The following is an 18290-nucleotide window of genomic DNA, read 5'->3' as shown; positions in this document are numbered from 1 at the left end:
GGAAGCAGAGACTGAATTAAAAAGAATTTATCTTCAAATGTTAAGAGGGTGTCTGTGCTAGAGATGAGGGGGGACGTCATGTCAAAGGGACAGTGTTCGGTGTAGTGGGTTTTTGAAGAGGTGAGGAAACTGGAAGGCTTCAGTGGTTGGAGAGGTCCAGAGGAAGATCTGACATGGGGCTTAAAGCAAGAGAGATTATAATTCAATTTGAAAATCCAAACTCAGGAGAGGGGAGGAGATTCAATAGGGGGAATCTGAAGGCTGGTCCAGATTTCTTACCCCAGAATGTTTGAAGATAAATCAGAGCTACGGACGGGGTAATCCAAAATGGGGTCAGAGACAAAACAGATTCCAAAAATCCATCAGGTCAAGTGAAACACAAGAAACAGGAAAAGCCAACACCTTACTGGCAGAGTCAGGTGGTGGAGCAGCTGAATCTAAAACAGCAGGACAGGGTTTGAAGCTGGAGCAAAAGGTGTGCAGCGGCGTTGATGTGGGCGTGTCGTGAGCTGGGTTATGAAGGAAGTCCTTATTGAGGAGTTTTTGACCTTGTGTTCTGGACCTGTACCAATCAGCAAACAGGGACACATGAGCCACACAAACATCACCGCTGTCCTGGTTCTGAAACAGTCTTTATATCAGCAGAATCTCATTCATGTTCTGCTAATGTGAGTGGCTGCGCTTCAGAGATGAGACCACACGCCTTGACCCAACAGAAACTCAAATGAAATGAACGTCTAGAAACCCCAAGAACACGGATTCCTGAACCACTGAACAGTTTGAAATATTTTGTATTTTTTATATGTCTAGATTTTGGCAGACGACCTGCAGCAACAAAATCTTTTTGTTTAGGTTCAAAAGGAAAATGTCTGACATGTAAAAAAACTTTTTTATCCAAAGTAACAATTACAAATTCTTAAGCAGCCCTTTTGAACAGACTTACAGATTCCATGGGTCATGGTGAACTAGTTTAACTATTACTTTCTATACATTTGAAGAGTAAAAACAGACAATAGAAAAAAAAGTTTTTTACAAGATCTTTAATAATCTTTTCCAGTAGCTCACCAGCACACCATCCCTTACAGAGAGCACAATAACCTTAAGCTTGTTTTTTTTTTTTTGACCTAACATGTTGCTTAATGTACACATATTAAGTGTGTCACTAAAAATAGTCCCCCAGGAAACATTGTGGTTGCTACGCTTCTTAAAATTAGCAGCGCGACCAAGCTGTGAAGTTGTTTTTGCGTTCCTGTGTGTGTAGCCAGTGTTGCCAGATTGTCATGGTTTTTCAGCCCAAAAGTCGTCTAAAAACTGCCAGACCTTTTTTAAACTTGCCAAAAAGTTAATCAGTGATTAAATAGAAACCTTTATTAACTGCTGAAGCACAAACAACAGCTCACATATGCCCCCCCAATTTCTTTTCTCAAACATTAACAATAATCAGAAAAGAAAAAGAGTATAAAGGAAAAGGAATAGGAAAACCCCCTCACAAATGATCAAATACCAGGGGTTCTGGTACAACTTGTTATCATGATCAAAAGTGGAAATTGTTTTTCCGTTTTTACTGTTCATGAATTTAAGTCAGGTCAAATAAAAGCAAATGTCCTTGTGAAACCCTTAAAGAGCGGTTTGATGTTTAAAAATCTGTAACAGACTATTAAGTTTATCACGTCTTCATAAAACAACAAAAAATACTTGAACTTCTCACATATCTTTGCTCCAAAAACTAGTCAGGGTTTTCCTAAGCTTGTAGTAAAAATCCTCCCTAAAGGTTATATGCTGTCAGGAGTGTGAGCTCTGTGCCTCCCTCTGGTCATCGACAGGTTCAACCCCCGTTCTTTACCTGGTCGAAAACTGGTTCCCGTTCAGTGGGTCTGGCTTTCCACCCAAGATCTCCGGCTATGGCTCCCCTGCAAGAAACGTAGTCCTCCGTTCCAGGTAAACAAACAGATCTCCTCTGACGTGGGCATGCCCTCCTTGATGGTGGATGGCGAGGCGGCCTATCATGTCAGGGAGATTCTAGATTCCCAGCGCCGGAGGGGTCGGCTTAATATCTGGTGAATTGGGAGGGGTACGGCCCAGAGTAACGCTACTGGGTCGCCGCTGCCGACATCTTAGACCCCTCCCTGATCAGTGACTTCCACCGATGCCACCTAGACAGACCAGCACCCCAACCTCATCGACCTTGGCGTCAGAGGGCCCCTCGCTTCCGGAGCCGCTCGCAGGAGGGCTAAAAATGGCTAACAACTGCATAAACATCATTAAAAGACCACTGGGGACATGTTTACAATAGATCAAAATATCCTCGGTCACGGGGCTGCCGGAGCCTATCCCGGCCACTTGTGGGCGAAGGCAGCGGATGCCCTGGTCAGGTTGCCAGTCTGTCGCAGGGAAGAATGTCCACAAACACATACCCATTCACTCTCACACCCATGGACAATTTAGAGTTGCCAATTAACCTATGAAGCATGTTTTTGGATGGTGGGAGGAAGCCGAAGATCCTGGAGAGAATCCACACATGCACGGGGAGAACATGCTAACTCCACACAGAAAGGTCCCCATTGATTGTGTTGTGTTGTGTTTTTCATGTCCCCCAGCCGGGACTTGAACCGGGGGGCTTCCTGCTGTGAGGCAAGAGCGCTAACCACTGCGCAACCGTGCAGCCCATATGCATATATACATATGCATATATACATACATAAATACACATACACAAGTGTGAGTACATTGGACCTAAGAGAGGAAGGCACACACAAATTTCCATTGGGGCATGGTGCATGGTTGGGTTCCTCACCTTGAGCTTGCAGAACCTTAGTCTCCCAGGTGAGATTCCCCACAATGCAGGTGGGAGTTATGATGGTGGTGTTGGGAGGATTTTCAGAAGAGTTGAATTGTCGTGATAGGGCATCGGGTTTTATGTCACGACTGCCTGGCCTATAGCTTATAGTAAAGTTGTACCTGTCAAAGAAGAGGCACCAGCAACTCACGATTTCCCACGTCATTATTCTGTTCTGCAGGTGAGAGTTTACGGGAGAAGAAGGCACATGGCTTGAGCTTACCAGAAGATTCCTCTTTCTGGGATAGTACAGCTCCCACTGCAGAATAGGAGGCGTCCACTCCCACGATAACTGTAACGAAGAGTTTCTTGAGTCTTTCAAAAGCAGCTTGAGCCTCAGGGTTCCATTGATAGGGTCTGAAAGTTGACGTGAGTTTGGTTAAAGGAGACACAATACTGCTATAATTGCTAATAAAGCGACGGTAGAAATTGGCAAAGCCCAAGAATTGCTGTAGTTTCTTCCTAGTCTCAGGGATTTGCCATTTGGTGACCGCTTCAATCTTGGCAGGATCAGGTCGGATGCTACCGGCTTTAAAAGATGTACCCCAGGAATGGAGACATGGAATTCACACTTTTCAGCTTTAACGTACAGTTTGTTTTCCAATAGTCTTTCCAGGACGAGACGTACATGGGTTTCATGTTGAGCGGGGTTTTTGGAGTATATAAGAATGTCGTCAAGATAAATGAACACAAAGCAGTTGAGGAAGTCTCTAAGTACGTCATTTACAAGTCTTTGAAAAGCTGCGGGGGCGTTGGTAAGTCCGAAAGGCATCACTAAATATTCGTAATGCCCTAGAGGTGTATTGAAAGCAGTCTTCCATTCGTCCCCCTCCTTAATTCGAACGAGGTGATAAGCATTGCGGAGATCTAATTTAGAAAAAATACGGGATTCTTGGACTGAGTCAAAAGCTGAGCTAATGAGGGCGAGAGAGTAGTTGTCTTTGACTGTTATTTGGTTCAATTCACGATAATCAATACAAGGTCGTAGGGACTTCTTCTGGACAAAAAAAACCCTGACCGGAAAAGAGGACAGATGAATGTGTCCCGAAAAAAGTGCCTCCTAGATGTAACTCTTCATAGCTGCTTTCTCAGGACCGGATAGATTAAATAGCCTACCCTTGGGTAAGGTAGCACCATTGAGGAGTTCTATGGAGCAGTCATATGACCTTTCAGGTGATAGCGCGCCAGCTTTAACTTAACTGAAAACCATTTTTAAATCATGGTAACAGGAAGGAACTTGGGAAAGGTCCACTTCTTCAGAAGTATTAGAAATGAGTGGAATAACAGGTGTAATAGCAGACTGGAGGTAATTAGCCGTACAAAAGGTGCTCCAATTAGTAATGCGCTGACGACCCCAGTCAGACTGCGAATTGTGTAGACGGAGCCAGAGGAAGCCCAAAATTATTGGTGTCTCAGAGTTTTGCGTGACGAAGAATTGATTGAGTTCTGTCACGGGGGGAATGGGAGGTACCCAGGCGCAGAGAGGAGAGGAGGCAGGAGGATGCAGGGAATGGAGGTTTAATAACAAAACTGGAAACTACAAAACAAAACCACTGCAACAGGCAGGCAAAACTCGAGACTCGAAAAACTCTGAAAACGGGGGAGCGAGACAATTACAAACTATGGACCAGCACAGGAGGACGGGAAAGACAGGACTTAAATACATACAAGGCAACAAGACACAGGTGGAAACACTCAGGACTGAATGGGTCAAGGTAAAACTCAAAACAACAACGAAACAGGAAATACTACAAAATAAAACAGGAAATCCAGCAACAAAACACAAATGAACTGAAACCATTACATAACCCCTCCCCCTCAAGGAACCGCACCGAGGTTCCTCCAAGAGTCCAGGAGGAGGGGGCCCGAAAGGCCAATCCAAGGGCCAATAGCAGTCCGGTGAGTCGGCTCCGGAGGACGACCGGGAGGCCGCTCTGTCCGGCGAAGCGGGTCCGGAGGACGGCCCGGAGACCGCTCTATCCGGCGAGGCGGATCCGGAGGGCGGCCGGGAGGCAGCGCCGTCCGGTTTCGACAGTCTAACCAGCAAACGGCTGGCGGCTCGGGGTCCGCGGCAGGCGGCTGGGGCTCGGGGTCCGCGGCTGGCGGCTGGGGCTCGGGGTCCGCGGCTGGCGGCTGGGGCTCGGGGTCCGCGGCTGGCGGCTGGGGCTCGGGGTCCGCGGCTGGCGGCTGGGGTTCGGGGTCCGCGGCTGGCGGCTCGGGTTCGGGGTCCGCGGCTGGCGGCTCGGGTTCGGGGTCCGCGGCTCGGGTTCGGGGTCCGCGGCTCGGGTTCGGGGTCCGCGGCTGGCGGCCCGGGTTCGGGGTTCGCGGCTGGCGGCCCTGGTTCGGGGTCCGCGGCAGGAACGGGAGGGGCTTGCGTCCAGCAACCTCCTCGGAGCCGGAACGGGTCGTGGTGCGTCCGGGACCCTCCTAGGAGCAGGAACGGGTGGGGTTGCGTCCAGCAACCTCCTCGGAGCCGGAAGGGGACGTGGTGGGACAGGCACCGTCCTTGGAGCCGGAACGGGTTGGGGTGCATCAGGCGCCCTCCTGGACGCAGGACCGGGTTGGGGAGCTTCCAGGTCCACCTCCGGAACCACGACGGGTCGTCGAGTAGGGCGGCGGCGACAACGGCGGCCCCCTCTTCCAGCCAGTCGACTCTCATTGAAGAAAGGGGCGGGGAGCTGACCCTCCAAAGTCCACTGGGACTCGACCCCCTCCTCCTCCAGGTAAGGATCTTCCCACAGCCACAGGTCCTGGTCCAGAGGGTCCAGGAAGGCCCGTGGCTGGAGAACGTCCAGCTCAATCCAGGAGTCAAGGGAGGGCTTACGGTGAGGGCGGCGGTGACGCGGTCGACACCCCCTTACGGCCAGGCGACTCCCCTTGAAGTCCCTGTAGACCTGGGAAGAGCCAGGGGTCCACCAGAGACAGGTCCCCTCTGCTGGGTACTGGTATGGCTGGTCCATAATGTCACGGGGGGAAAGGGAAGTACCCAGGCGCAGAGAGGAGAGGAGGCAGGAGGATGCAGGGAATAGGGTTTAATAAGATAAACTCGAAACTACAAAAACAAAACCACTGCAACAGGCAGGCAAAACTCGAAACACTAGAAACGCTCAAAACAGGGGAAGACCAGAATACAATATGGACCAGCACAGGAGGAAGGGAAAGACAAGACTTAAATACATGCAGACAAACGAGACACATGTGGAAACACTCCGGACTGATGGGGAAAGGTAAAACATGAAACAACAGCCAAACAGGAAATACTACAAAATAAAACAGGAAACCAAGGAAACAAAACACAAAGGAACTGAAACCGTTACATTCTCTGTGATTGCCAGAAGTCATAAGAAGTAGAAGTCATTGCCAGAATAGGTTTGGTGCGATGCGTGATGCATTAAAGATGCTGTCCTTCCAGTCCTGCTGCCTTGACATGGGGATCCAGAGCTTCTGTGGGTAGAGCTAGTTGGGTGACAAGTTGATGGTCAATGAACTTTTGTTCGGCACCAGAGTCAATCAGGGCTTGAAAACTGTAAACTTCATATTGAAGGCAAAGTTTGACTGGAATGAATAAAATATTATTTTCTGTGGATAGCACAGAATCACCCGCTCGCGGCCTGTTATCTGACGGGGTGTTCTGCCTTTTAAATGCAGGTGACACTGTTACACTAGATCTAGCAACAAAAAAGTAAAGTTTTTGAAACCAAGTTGTCTGTATTTTGTTCTTTGTTGTTTCTAAACTTAACCTAAAATGACTATTTTAGTTGTGTAGGTACCAATTTAAGGCTAAATTCTAGCTAGCAACCCCCCCCCCCCCCCCAACAAAAAAGAAACTAGTTCTTGGGATTATTGTTAAGCAGACGATTGTTGGTTTCCAATAAATATATAATACTAGTCTTCTGCTTTCATTCTGAATGGGATGCAGGTCAGTCCGTCACAAAGGAGAGGGCCCAGGTATAGGAGGAATGTCTACAAAAACTGGACCAAAGTTTTTTAATACTGAATGACAAAAAAAGACACCATTTACTGTTGGTAAAAGCTCTGAATGTAAACAATCTGACAAATTTGTTAGGGTTTTGTTGGGGAAAAAACATGTAATTGCATTAATTTGCATTTGTTTTAACCTTCTAAAAAAAAAACAAGGAGAAAAAAAGGAGAAAAAAATAAAAAGGTTTGTGACAGCAGGCCAGTGGAAAAAAAATTTTGGCCATCATGTAATCTTCTTGATTTTCATTTTTGACCCCTTTACAGGAGAGAAAACACACTTAGGTACTAGAGTAAATATCCTCTGAATGCATAGAGAATGGCCGTACATGAAGGAAACATGACGCCGTCCAGTTTAGAGATAATAAGGACAGGGATGATTGCAAGAATTTGGGGGCAAGTAGTCCCTCCCTGGGTTAGGTTTATGATAAAGGTTACCAGAGAGTGAACTCACAAAGACACCATTCTGTAAGCAGCAGCACCCCAGGAAAGTATGGCACTGATGTACATATGTGTCTGTTCTCTGAAGAGGGGACTAGGGCCTGAGAGCAGGGCATTCGTTTATTTTCTTCTTAATGTGAAAACATTCCAGGCCAGGGTGAAGGTGGGCTGAAGAGGGAGAATTTAAGAGTGGATTAAAAAAAAAACTGGAGTAGATAGTGTCTGAGAGGGCGAAGTGCCAGGATGGTCCAACCGCGAGCGCGCCCTTCACAAACACACAGCCGCAGGTTTAGCAGGAACTCATGAAAGCTGTTTCAGACACGGGGAAACCGAGAAGGGCTGCTTTTCCACCCCCCGCCACCTTCATTTTCCCCTCCCGGAACAAAAATGATTAAACCGGCCGAGGCCAAACATGGAGTGCACAGATGTCTCTTTATGAGGCCGACGGACACCTGCGGTGGGGAGGGGGACCAGGTCAGGAGCAGAGCGTTCAGGTGCACCAAGGTGAACTGAGTGATTCCAGTCTGATCAGCTTCAGCATCATAGTCTCTACATGGAAAGAGTTGGCCCACTTTTATATTTAATTGTGAAAAACCAACACACGATGACATCACACAATATCCAGTGAATAAAAAAATATTGATTTGGTGGGAAAAATGCCTAAAAGACCCTGTATATCAAAGTCAAAAGTCTCTCCTGGTCCCCTATGCTGTCCATATCAGAAGCTCTCACGTTGATCTGACAAGGTCGTGTGACTTTAGTTGTCCAAATGCATTTGATCACAAAGCCAATAGGTTTGTCCACAGTTGTGAAGGGAAGCACGGGGGTTGGGGTGCTGGGGCCAACAATAACCACAATCATGTTAGAGTCAAGACCAAACCTAAACTTGACGTTCTCACATTTGAAGCAAACCATGAAAGACACAACTTTGCAGTTCCTCAAAAGAACACTGGAGGCAGAGTTTTATGGAGAGCATTTACTCAAAGAGCACCAAGTTCCAAAGCAGGGATGTGGTTTGAGTGACAATCTCTTCTCTCAATGATCTTTTTCCCCCTCTGACATCTTAAGGAAAGTGCCTGCCTGCTCTCTGGCATTGGGGGTCCCTGTGGGGGTCCCTGCTGGCCCTGGCCTGGGTGGCAGGCATGATTGCCCGACGGGCGGTTTTCCTCTATCTGCCATACCGAGTGGGTGTTGGGGGGGGTCCCGGCTCCACCCAGAAGAACATAAACACTCACTCGAGCACAGGTGCTTTCTCACCTTTGCACAAATAGTTTGCGTGACAGAATGAAATGTTTTACATGTGTTGCATTGTGTACATGTTGACATGTTTGTATGTGAACATTTATGGACCCAACAGGTATGTTTGTAACATTTGAGTTTGTGTAGACAGGCCCCGCCTCTCTCAGATGTGTTATACATTTACACCTGACAGTAATGTTTGTAAACATGCAGCAACTTCTTGCTTTATGATGATTAATGATTTTAACCCCCACCCCCATCCATTATCACCCTCCTGCCCCCCAAGCATCCCTCTCTCTTCTTCCCTCCTTTTCTCTTCCGTGCGGTCCAACAAAAAAGTTGCACAATTACTGTTACACACATAAATAATATGAATAAAGTTTAGTTTAAATTATAAAAGGGGTTTGTTCAAATTCACACCTTGTGTGTCAAAAGATTCATAACTCCTATTGTAACAGTAAAATATGTCCGACACAAGAGACCTTTTGCTCAGCTGCTGGACAGGACAAGTAAAACAAAGACAAAAAAAACAGTTTTTTTGATTTTGGCTAAAACCGGCATAAACATCATTAAAAAACCACTCAGAACATTTTACGACAGATCAAAATATCATGGAGTGGAACTTTAAAACTTGAAGTGACCACAATATGTAAAACATACATATATCTTTATTAGATGTCAGGAAGTGTCATCACTTCATAATAGACTCATAAACGCCTCTGGAGTCTATCTTTTATGTTTTATCCACTACAGACATTTGACTTTTTGACCTTGGATGGTCACACACCGTCTCCAACAAGCCGTCCTCTGAGCCTCTCAGATGAGTGTTTATCTAAGCTGAAGCCATTTTTTTTAAAGTCAACATTTGTTTCCAGGAATGAATAAAAAGCGTATCCACAGCTGACAGTGTCGTTCTTATCGACTGGATGCATGGCTGGCAGAAACGCCACACATTTCCCTGAGTGAGTCAGCAGAGTGGACCCACGCTGTACACAGCATGCTTGCTGTCAAATGCCTCATTGAGTTCATGGCCTGCTATAAATACAAGTCTGTGAAAGTAATTAAGGACAGTGGTTCCAACTTTGTGGAGGACAACATCTTCATTGAAACTATTAAAAAGAAGTCGTTGACTGCTGGAGAGATGGAAAAAAATAGTCTTCAAATTTATAAATGATTTAAAATTATTTATGAAAGAAGCCTTTTGACATTTTTAGGCAGGAAACTATGTCGATTTTTGACAGCCTTTATAAAATCTACTGAAATGCTTTGATTAGAAGAAGAGTTCAGCCAAAGAAAAAGTGGAGGTTGTGGGCTCAAATTGTTGTCTGCACGTAAAGATGTAAACACTTCCTTTCTCTATTTAGACTTAAATAAAATATGTTGAATTGTCTTCTTTTAAGACCTTTATAAAGTTGATATGGATAGCTCTACATTTTAAAATGAAGTCATAGTATAGTTTTGCATGTTAAAATGTTGAATTGATCACACGATTACACGAAATCCCAAGAACCAAGTTTACTGATGCCACAGACCGCCATGGGAAAGCTGCAAAATTAATGCCATGCATGTGAGCAAAACTATAAAAGAGGACTGTATATTCTACATCTGGTGTTTATTTATCAGTCTCAATGCTATGGGTGGAACAATGTGTGAACGTGTGAGTACTCCTATGTGAGTTTTAGTCAGGATCTGGTGGTGTAGGACCCAATATGTAGGAGACTGGGCTTGGTGACAAAAACGTAATTATTTTATAAATCAAACATGATAAAAAGCCAGGGAGCAACAAAAAAAGGTGACAAGGCAGAGCAGATGACCTGCCAACGAGGAAGTGAAGACCAGACAGTTCTACACACTGAGGACAATTGACAGGAATGAAAACTGCTGTGGATGATTAACATGAACCTTGAGTTACTGACAGGTGACAACTCAGAACATGAGTTGGGCTTAAATCTTAGAGCGCAAGGGGAGGTGGTGAAAATATGTACTGATGGGTCAAGGGAAAGTGGGTCACAAAACACTGGGTTTGGGTGTTTATTGATGGGATGGAAGACAGCATGTGTCAGAGTGACAAACTGTCTTTCTGTGTCCTCTATTGCAGTGTTTTTCAACCTTTTTTGAGCCACGGCACACTTTAACCCTGACAAAAATCCCGCGGCACACCAGCATCCAAAAAAAAAAAAAAGCAGAAATTCAAGGTCTGTATTGATCAACAGCGCCCCCCCCCCCCCCCCCCCCGCGCGTGCAATCTCACGTGGATTTTTGTGATAATTGTGGCAGAAAAAGCAGGAAGTTGCGGCTGTTTTTTTCTAAGAGATGAACCACCAGCTAAAGACGAGCTCTAGCTGGTATTTTTGTTAGAACTGAGCGACTTTATCAGCAGAATTAAGAACAAGGAAGTGAAGACTTTAACCACTTCTGATTGGTCAGACTGATGACATGTGTTTAACTCTTCAAGAATGATTGGCGGAGACAGTTAAAGACTTTTCCTTACACAGTCATAGCTGCAGCTAAATCGCGGTACCGTGATTCTTATCAAAATGTCTTTAATAGAATTAAATAAACACAAAGAAAAAGTAATTTTAAGATCTTTTATATTCCTAACTCCTTAGTGTTTTATCAGGGCCTGTTTGGATGAACAAAGAGGTGATTTCCTGTAGATGGAAAATGTTTTTAAATCAGTTAATGAGGGCAATTTCTCCACGGCGCACTTGACCATCTCCCGCGGCACACTAGTGTGCCGCGGCACACTGGTTGAAAAACACTGCTCTATTGAACATTTGGCTATATTATGGGCTCCAAATCATCATTCACTGTTGGCCATTCGTAATAGGGAATCTGAAGTCTGTCCTGACCTGATTTTGAGAATTTTGCTGTGTCTTTATAAGGTGGAGAGTTTGGGGTGCAGCGTTTTGTTTGTCTGCTTTCCGGGACATGTTGGGATTGAGGGGAATGAGAGTGCTGATGCTTGGGTTAAGCAGTCCCTGTTGATGTGCTGATATCTTTAAACATGAATGCTTTAGTATATGCAAAGAACATCTAAATTCTAGAAAGTCAGTGGCAGAAGGAATCAATCAATCAATCAATCAACAAAATCAATCAATCAATCAATCAATCAACTAGTCAGTCAGTCAGTCAATCAATTCATTATTTGTAGAGGACCAATAAAAGCAGAGGCAACCAAAGTCCTGAACATAATGTAAATGTAAACAATATGATACAATAAAGAAACAAACATAATAAAACAATAAAATCAATCAAACAATAAAAGCAATAAAACGAAACGCAATGAAAACAATAAAGGAATTAAATTAATACAATCAAAAAGCTGACACACCAGATATGCATACTGTAGTTAAAAGCCTGGGTAAAAAGATGAGTTTTTAAAAGTGTTTTAGGATCTGCAACTGAAAAGGCTCTGACTCTCCGAGTCACAAGCTGAGTCCTGGGAACCATTAAAAGCATTTAAACTTCAGATCTGAGAAAAGTGTAAAAGCTTTGAAAGATACTGAGGTGCCAGACCATTCAAACATTTAAAAAACCAGAAGTAAAATGTTTAAAATGATTCTAAAACACACAGGCAGCTAATGAAGGAATGGAGCAGAGGGGTGACTGTTCTATTCGCGTCAGAAGTCAAAAGTCATGTCAGAAGATAGAGCCAGCCTGCACCCTTCTCCTGCCGTAAAGATAAATAATTTTCATATTTTATGACTATTTGATCTGATTTTATGTTAAGCGCTTTGTGTTTTTACCCAAAATGAAAGGCGTTATACAAACCAATAAAGTTTGATGTTTAAGGGTGGTGGGACACTGTGGTCTGGCTGACTGTTTGCTTTACAATCATCAAGCATGACAGTGGGCTTTGTGGGGAGCGGAAGTCCATTACTCATGTCATTTTCAATTGCAATAAGTATAGGGAAGAAAGGAGACATTCATATGGACGGTTCAGTGATTTGAATATTTCCACCTTTTTATCTCGGTCCCATATGCCAGTACGGGTTTCTGATCTTTTATTTAGATGAGTAGACATTCATTTCCTCCGTCAAACTGGTTTATATCAAAAGATTTGATTGAATTCTAACCAACACCTATGGGGGCAGCGTTAGACACAGTAGTGACCAGTTTGCCAGTAACTATTAGAAGAAGAAACTCAGCACATGACCAAAAACACCGCTGAAAAACCTAACTAAACCACAGAATCCTCACAGTTTTGCCTTTTTTTCTCTATTGGGCAGCGTTGATTAAAATCTTACATACATTCTTCATAAATAAACGGTGTTAAGCAGGTGGAAATGTGCACAAAAAGCTTTACGCAAATGTTGAAATGAAAAATGTGTACAACTTGCTACATGAGTTGCTTAAGTGTTCGCCATGACCTGTTGGAAATAGCGTGCCCGTGGAAAAAAAACGCATTAGCAAATTCTCTCTACAGGGTCACAGATTAATCTCTGTTCTAAACATTTTTTTAGGGCACCCACATCCCCTGAACAGGTTTGCCCTTTTTTTAATGTGGGTTTTTTTTGCACCAACAAACAGGTTTTTTGTACAGCAGTTGGGACCCAGACCTAAAGTCTTTACCAGAGTTCATATTATTCATTAAGCACCAGATTTGCTCTGCTGCTCTGATTTTTTTTATTTTATTCTATGCATAACTAAACAGCAAAGCATCCAGATAAAAAGCACAAAAACCCTGACGGACATCCTTAAAATTGCTAGAAAACAGACCTAAATAGGAACCATCCTCTGTTGTTCAACAGTGAGCATTCCTCAAGATTTTCCTGCATCTGTTTCATCCGTCCTGGATAATGCCCTGCTGCTCATCATCCTCAACTTAAAACAAGAGGATGATGTGGACCTCATAAAGGGAAGGGTACATCCCCCGCAGCCATTTCCACTCCAGTCTATTTAATGTGAACCCGCTGTGCGTTCAAAGACGAGGACGGAGTGCACTGCAGCGGCAGATTCCCCAGGAAAGCTCCGACTTTACTTTCAAATGGCGGCGGCTGGGCCAAAAGGTGTCACCGCAGCGTTCTCATCAATGCCGGATCAGGCTGCTCCCAAACCAACCGCCGCTGCTTCCTCTGAGCTCCAGGAGGCGGAGTCTCAAAGCCACACAGACTGGCTTTCATCAAGCTCATGCACAGTTTTACTGTTTGACACACTGAGAGCACCGTTCCTCCTTTAAGCAGGCCTTCAAAGCGAATAGAACACAGGATGTAATGTTGGTGCCCACCATGCACTAGGGGGGAGCCCTGGTGGGGAGGTGCAGGGTGGAGCTGCACATATTTTTACTAAATATAAGTTATGACTGAGCTGGTCTGAAGACATTGCCCTTAAAAAATGTGGTTACTTCTTAAAAAAACAGTCAAATTGATGCACTTATGTGTGAATTTTTCCCATAAACCCTGAAGGCACCACAACTTGACCCCATAAACACGAGTACAACTTGCAGCCAGAAATAGTTTTACTATGAAGGGACAATTCTTTACTGTAACTTTTAACAGATGATGGACAGCGTGCGGATATTCCAGGACAAAATAAAAGTTGCAGAATATCCTCAAAAGCTCCCCAGTTTCTCCCAAAAGCCTAACTGAGACTTTACAGAAGAGGGAATGAAGTGAAAGAAAGCAGCAAAGCTTCAGGCAGCTCAGAGAAGAGCCAGTAAACTGTGGTACGGCCAGATTTTCCACAGTTCTTCTCTCTGTTTTCATTTGACACACAGGGGCAGCGAATGATGAAAGTCATTTTCCCTGAAAAGCATTTACATTCCGTTCCAGGAAATAAATGGAATAAATAGAAATCAACTGTGATAATAATAATAAAACTGATAATTAAAAGTGAAATCCAGGATTTCTGATGATTTTTTCTGTTTTGAAGTTTGCAGATTAGCCCTGTTTATTTTCTGGTATTTTTCAAAAACAAAACTTTCTACATAAAAACTGCTCATGAGTGTTATCATTTCCTAAGTTGGGCCCTGCAGGAGCATGACGTCACAAGGACAGAGTTGCATGTTCTGCATAGCAGCACGTGGAATGTGAACCCCTGCTGAGGCGGTATGGGACATGATGGTCAAACGCTGCGTGGGGTCAGCCGCTGCAGGCGCCGCCGCCGACACTCTGGGTTTTGTTAAACTTTATCTGCGCTCAGCAGAAACCCGGTGACCCGAGAGCTGCCAGAGGAGACTGACGCTGTTTGAAGGGAAGACATGGGCCTGCGATGAATAAACACATTCAGGGACCATCAAGCTGCGTCATTCCTCTGAGCTGGAAGCCCTTTTCCTTATTTAGAATAAAACGTTTGAGTGCAGAACAGACGCAGGATTACACAATGTTTTCTGTAACCTATAGGCCTGTTCACACCGGGACGAATTTCGCCCGCGATTTTCGCCGACGTTTAACGCCTCGTGACTAAACAAAGGGCACCAATGAGAGTGTGCACACCGACGCAAAAAAACGCCACGCGTCAAAGCGTCACTTTTTAAAAAACGCCTAGAATACAATATCTATTCGACGCATCGCGTCGAAATCTATTCGACCAATGAGAATGGCGCTTTTGCACACGTGTCTGGAGCTTCTGAAGTTACAGTAAAACACAACTTGGGGGCTCTCAAACACAAAACTGCCTTGCTGAGCACACATACCAGCGAAGAAGTTAGACGCCAAGTAGCGTCTACACTGCCGTGAAGAAATAATGACGGACATTCTAAAATATCCCCTTACCAAGTACCAGTTGGAGCTACTGATGCTTGAAATATTCATGTTTTCTTTGTATGATTCTGACAAGCGCGTAAATACTTGCTCTCTTCTCCTGAGTGAAAAGCAAGTTTAAGAAGCGTAAAGTTGCGCAGCGCCACCTTGTGTACAGGAGTATTTCTGTTTACATTAAGCGCCATCTAATGTCAGGGAAGGAAATTGCATGTTCGCTCGGCTCATCGTCAGCGAAAATCGCCTGGGTGTGAACACAAAAGACGTGGCGAAAAACGCTGGCGAATAACGCCTGGCGAATATTCGTCCCGGTGTGTACGGGCCTTGTATCGTATGGTTTGCATTTCAGGGAGAAAATACAGTGCTGCTAATAAGATGTTCCATTTCATGTTTCTTTTCCTGGATGAGATTTAAAAACTCTTTAAACGTTTTTTAAGTTATAGACTAAGGAGGCTGATTCCTGAAAGGGGCTTCTGGCCACAATTTACTCATATTTTCACATTTTTCTTCCTCTTTTATGCAGATTTATATAATTTGACTTCATTCGTTTGTAAAGATAGTGACATTTGTGTGACAGAAATACGAAGACCCTGAAGGGGCAAATCACCCCAACAGATCACTCAATGCAAAAATCTATTTAGATCACAATGACCATTAAAAAGTAAAAGAAATAAAAAATATATATATATATAACATTTTGGAAGTTTAAAAAAAATCCACAAACTCCAAAACCAAAAGCCTCTAGAGATTTTATTTAATTTGGTTTAAAGTCCCACTCCAATCATATTTAGATCTATTGACCAAACAATTCCAGAGTTCTTTTGATTATAATTTTGCTGTTTTTAGGCTGTGTAATTGGCTAGGACATAGTTTTTGCAGAGCGATAGCAGTTCATTAGAACTTGTGGGCGGGACCATTGGCATGGAGTAAACCCGTGCTTATTTCCCATCATCCCTTTGTTTACACACCCTCCTACTAGCTTACAGCCCCTCACAACCCAAACCTAACATTAGTGGTGCAACAAAAATGATGAGCAATATTGGAGCCATCCAGCTGTACAGTTTAGATCCAGATTCCAGCTCAGACGAGGAAAACAAAGACTTTCATGGATCTATTTGTCTGCAGAATGCATGAATGTAGGGAGGAGCAGGGAGCTTGTGGCATGTGGATTGTAGTTTGTACGCAGTAACTTTGAGCTTTTTCAAACTGCATTTTTGGTCTTCTCCTGATTTACAATAATTTGACTAAAGAAATACTTAAAAGTGCAATTTTAATCTTAAATTTCTTTATGTCCTCCATCATCAGAAATATACTACAAGAACATATTAAAAATCCTAAAAACACAAGTTTCTTTGGAGTGGGTCTTTTAATTTTTTTGAATAATTCAGTTTAAATACAAAAACATAAGCGTGTGAACATTAAATTTTATATAGAATAATATAGAATGACAAATTTCCCTTCTATATTCCTTTACAGGATTCATGAAGCTCTAAATTGTGTTACAGTTGGAAGAAGGAACCCATAACTGTGAGTGCTGTTGTCTGTAAGATGTCCGTATTTCTGTCAGTTTGTCAAACACGTCATTTGCTGATTGTCAGGATGGTGTTGGATGAGACTGTCAGGAAGCCTTCATTTGTGTCACAGATGTGTGCTTTGAAAAGGACCTTCAGCTTCAGGATGATGACTCCATTCTTTATCACGTTTCTCCATGTTGTTTCTTTCAGATGCAGCAGCTCCTCCCTGGAAGAATTTGTCACCATTCTTTTCACAACTGGGCACACAGAAATCTCCATTTTTTTCTAATGTTTCTGTTCACACATATGCACACACTGACAGCGACAGAATTGTCATACAAGACGCTAACCAGACCATTGAGTGGGCTGTCCAAGGATACATGGGCACTCTTAATAAATCGTTAAAAGTTTCATTCTGCATCATACAAGTCCCTTCACCAGCAGAATTGCTCCTAGTCCAGAAGAAGATATCAATGACCATCATCCCCAACAGTTTTATCGAGCAGAAAGTTAACAAAGTAAAAAAGAAATTCCACATAAAATCTTACTCAGATGCTAAAACTGTTGTGTGCAGAAAGACGGCAATAATGGTAACAACAATTATTTTGATTTACACAGTCCTTTAATAAATCACGTTAAAACAAGGAAACACTGTACATTAAAAAAGAAAAAAGAAAGGGATACTCCATTGCGGAGAGAAAAACGAGGAAAATTTAAAACAAAGCAGAGCAAAAACAGTATGTAAGCCAGTAATCTATCAAAATAGAAACACAATTGATGTGGTGCCTCTGTCAGACTCCTCCCCCTTTCCTCTCCGCTTGGCTCCTGATTCATCCCAGCTGCGACCACTTACCTCATCGCCTCACCTGCCTTCTTAAGGAGCTCCAGGATCATCATTCTTCGCCAGTCCGTTGCCCCTGATGCTGCATAGTTGGTCATCACGTCTCGTTCATGTTACCTTGTTACGTCAAGCCTGCCCCTAACTTCTGTCTCTACTTACCTCCAGGAATCCATAGCCACACGTGGTCGCCAGAATCAGCCTCAGTCCGGAACCTTCTCTGTCTTCTCCTGCTGGTTACACCTCCAGCCTCTGCCATCTCCTCTCATCTCTCGGACCCCCACCGACGACGACGACTCCTGCCGAAGGCCTGCGGAAGAATCCACCAGTGACGCCACCGAAGTCTGTTCTTCGCATGTTTGGGAATCCAGGATCCTGCTCTCGATCTCTCAACTACCTGACTATTATAACATCTTACCTGCCACACTCGTCCACCTCTGTTTCTTCCGGGTTCCAGCGCCTGGGTCGAAAAGTGTTCTGTAGCCATGACAACAATATTATTATCATCCCCGATATCACACCGAACCCCCCAGAGCCCACATGCTTTTAAACTTTTGAAGGTTACCAATCAACTTAAAATGAGCTTAAAACCAACAGAGATTAACCGATTTTATTTTATTTTTTTCTCGTTTACCAAATTGTAGGTTTAGCCGTTGCGAAAATAAAATTAAGATTAAAATAATGCCTTTGTTTAAACTCTTTCCCACCAGCTTACAGCTCCTCACAACTTCAAGCTAACATTA

This window comes from Oryzias latipes, chromosome 24 (assembly GCF_002234675.1).
Source record: "Oryzias latipes chromosome 24, ASM223467v1".
Classification (NCBI taxonomy): Eukaryota; Metazoa; Chordata; class Actinopteri; order Beloniformes; family Adrianichthyidae; genus Oryzias; species Oryzias latipes.
This window is presented reverse-complemented; position numbering follows the sequence as displayed.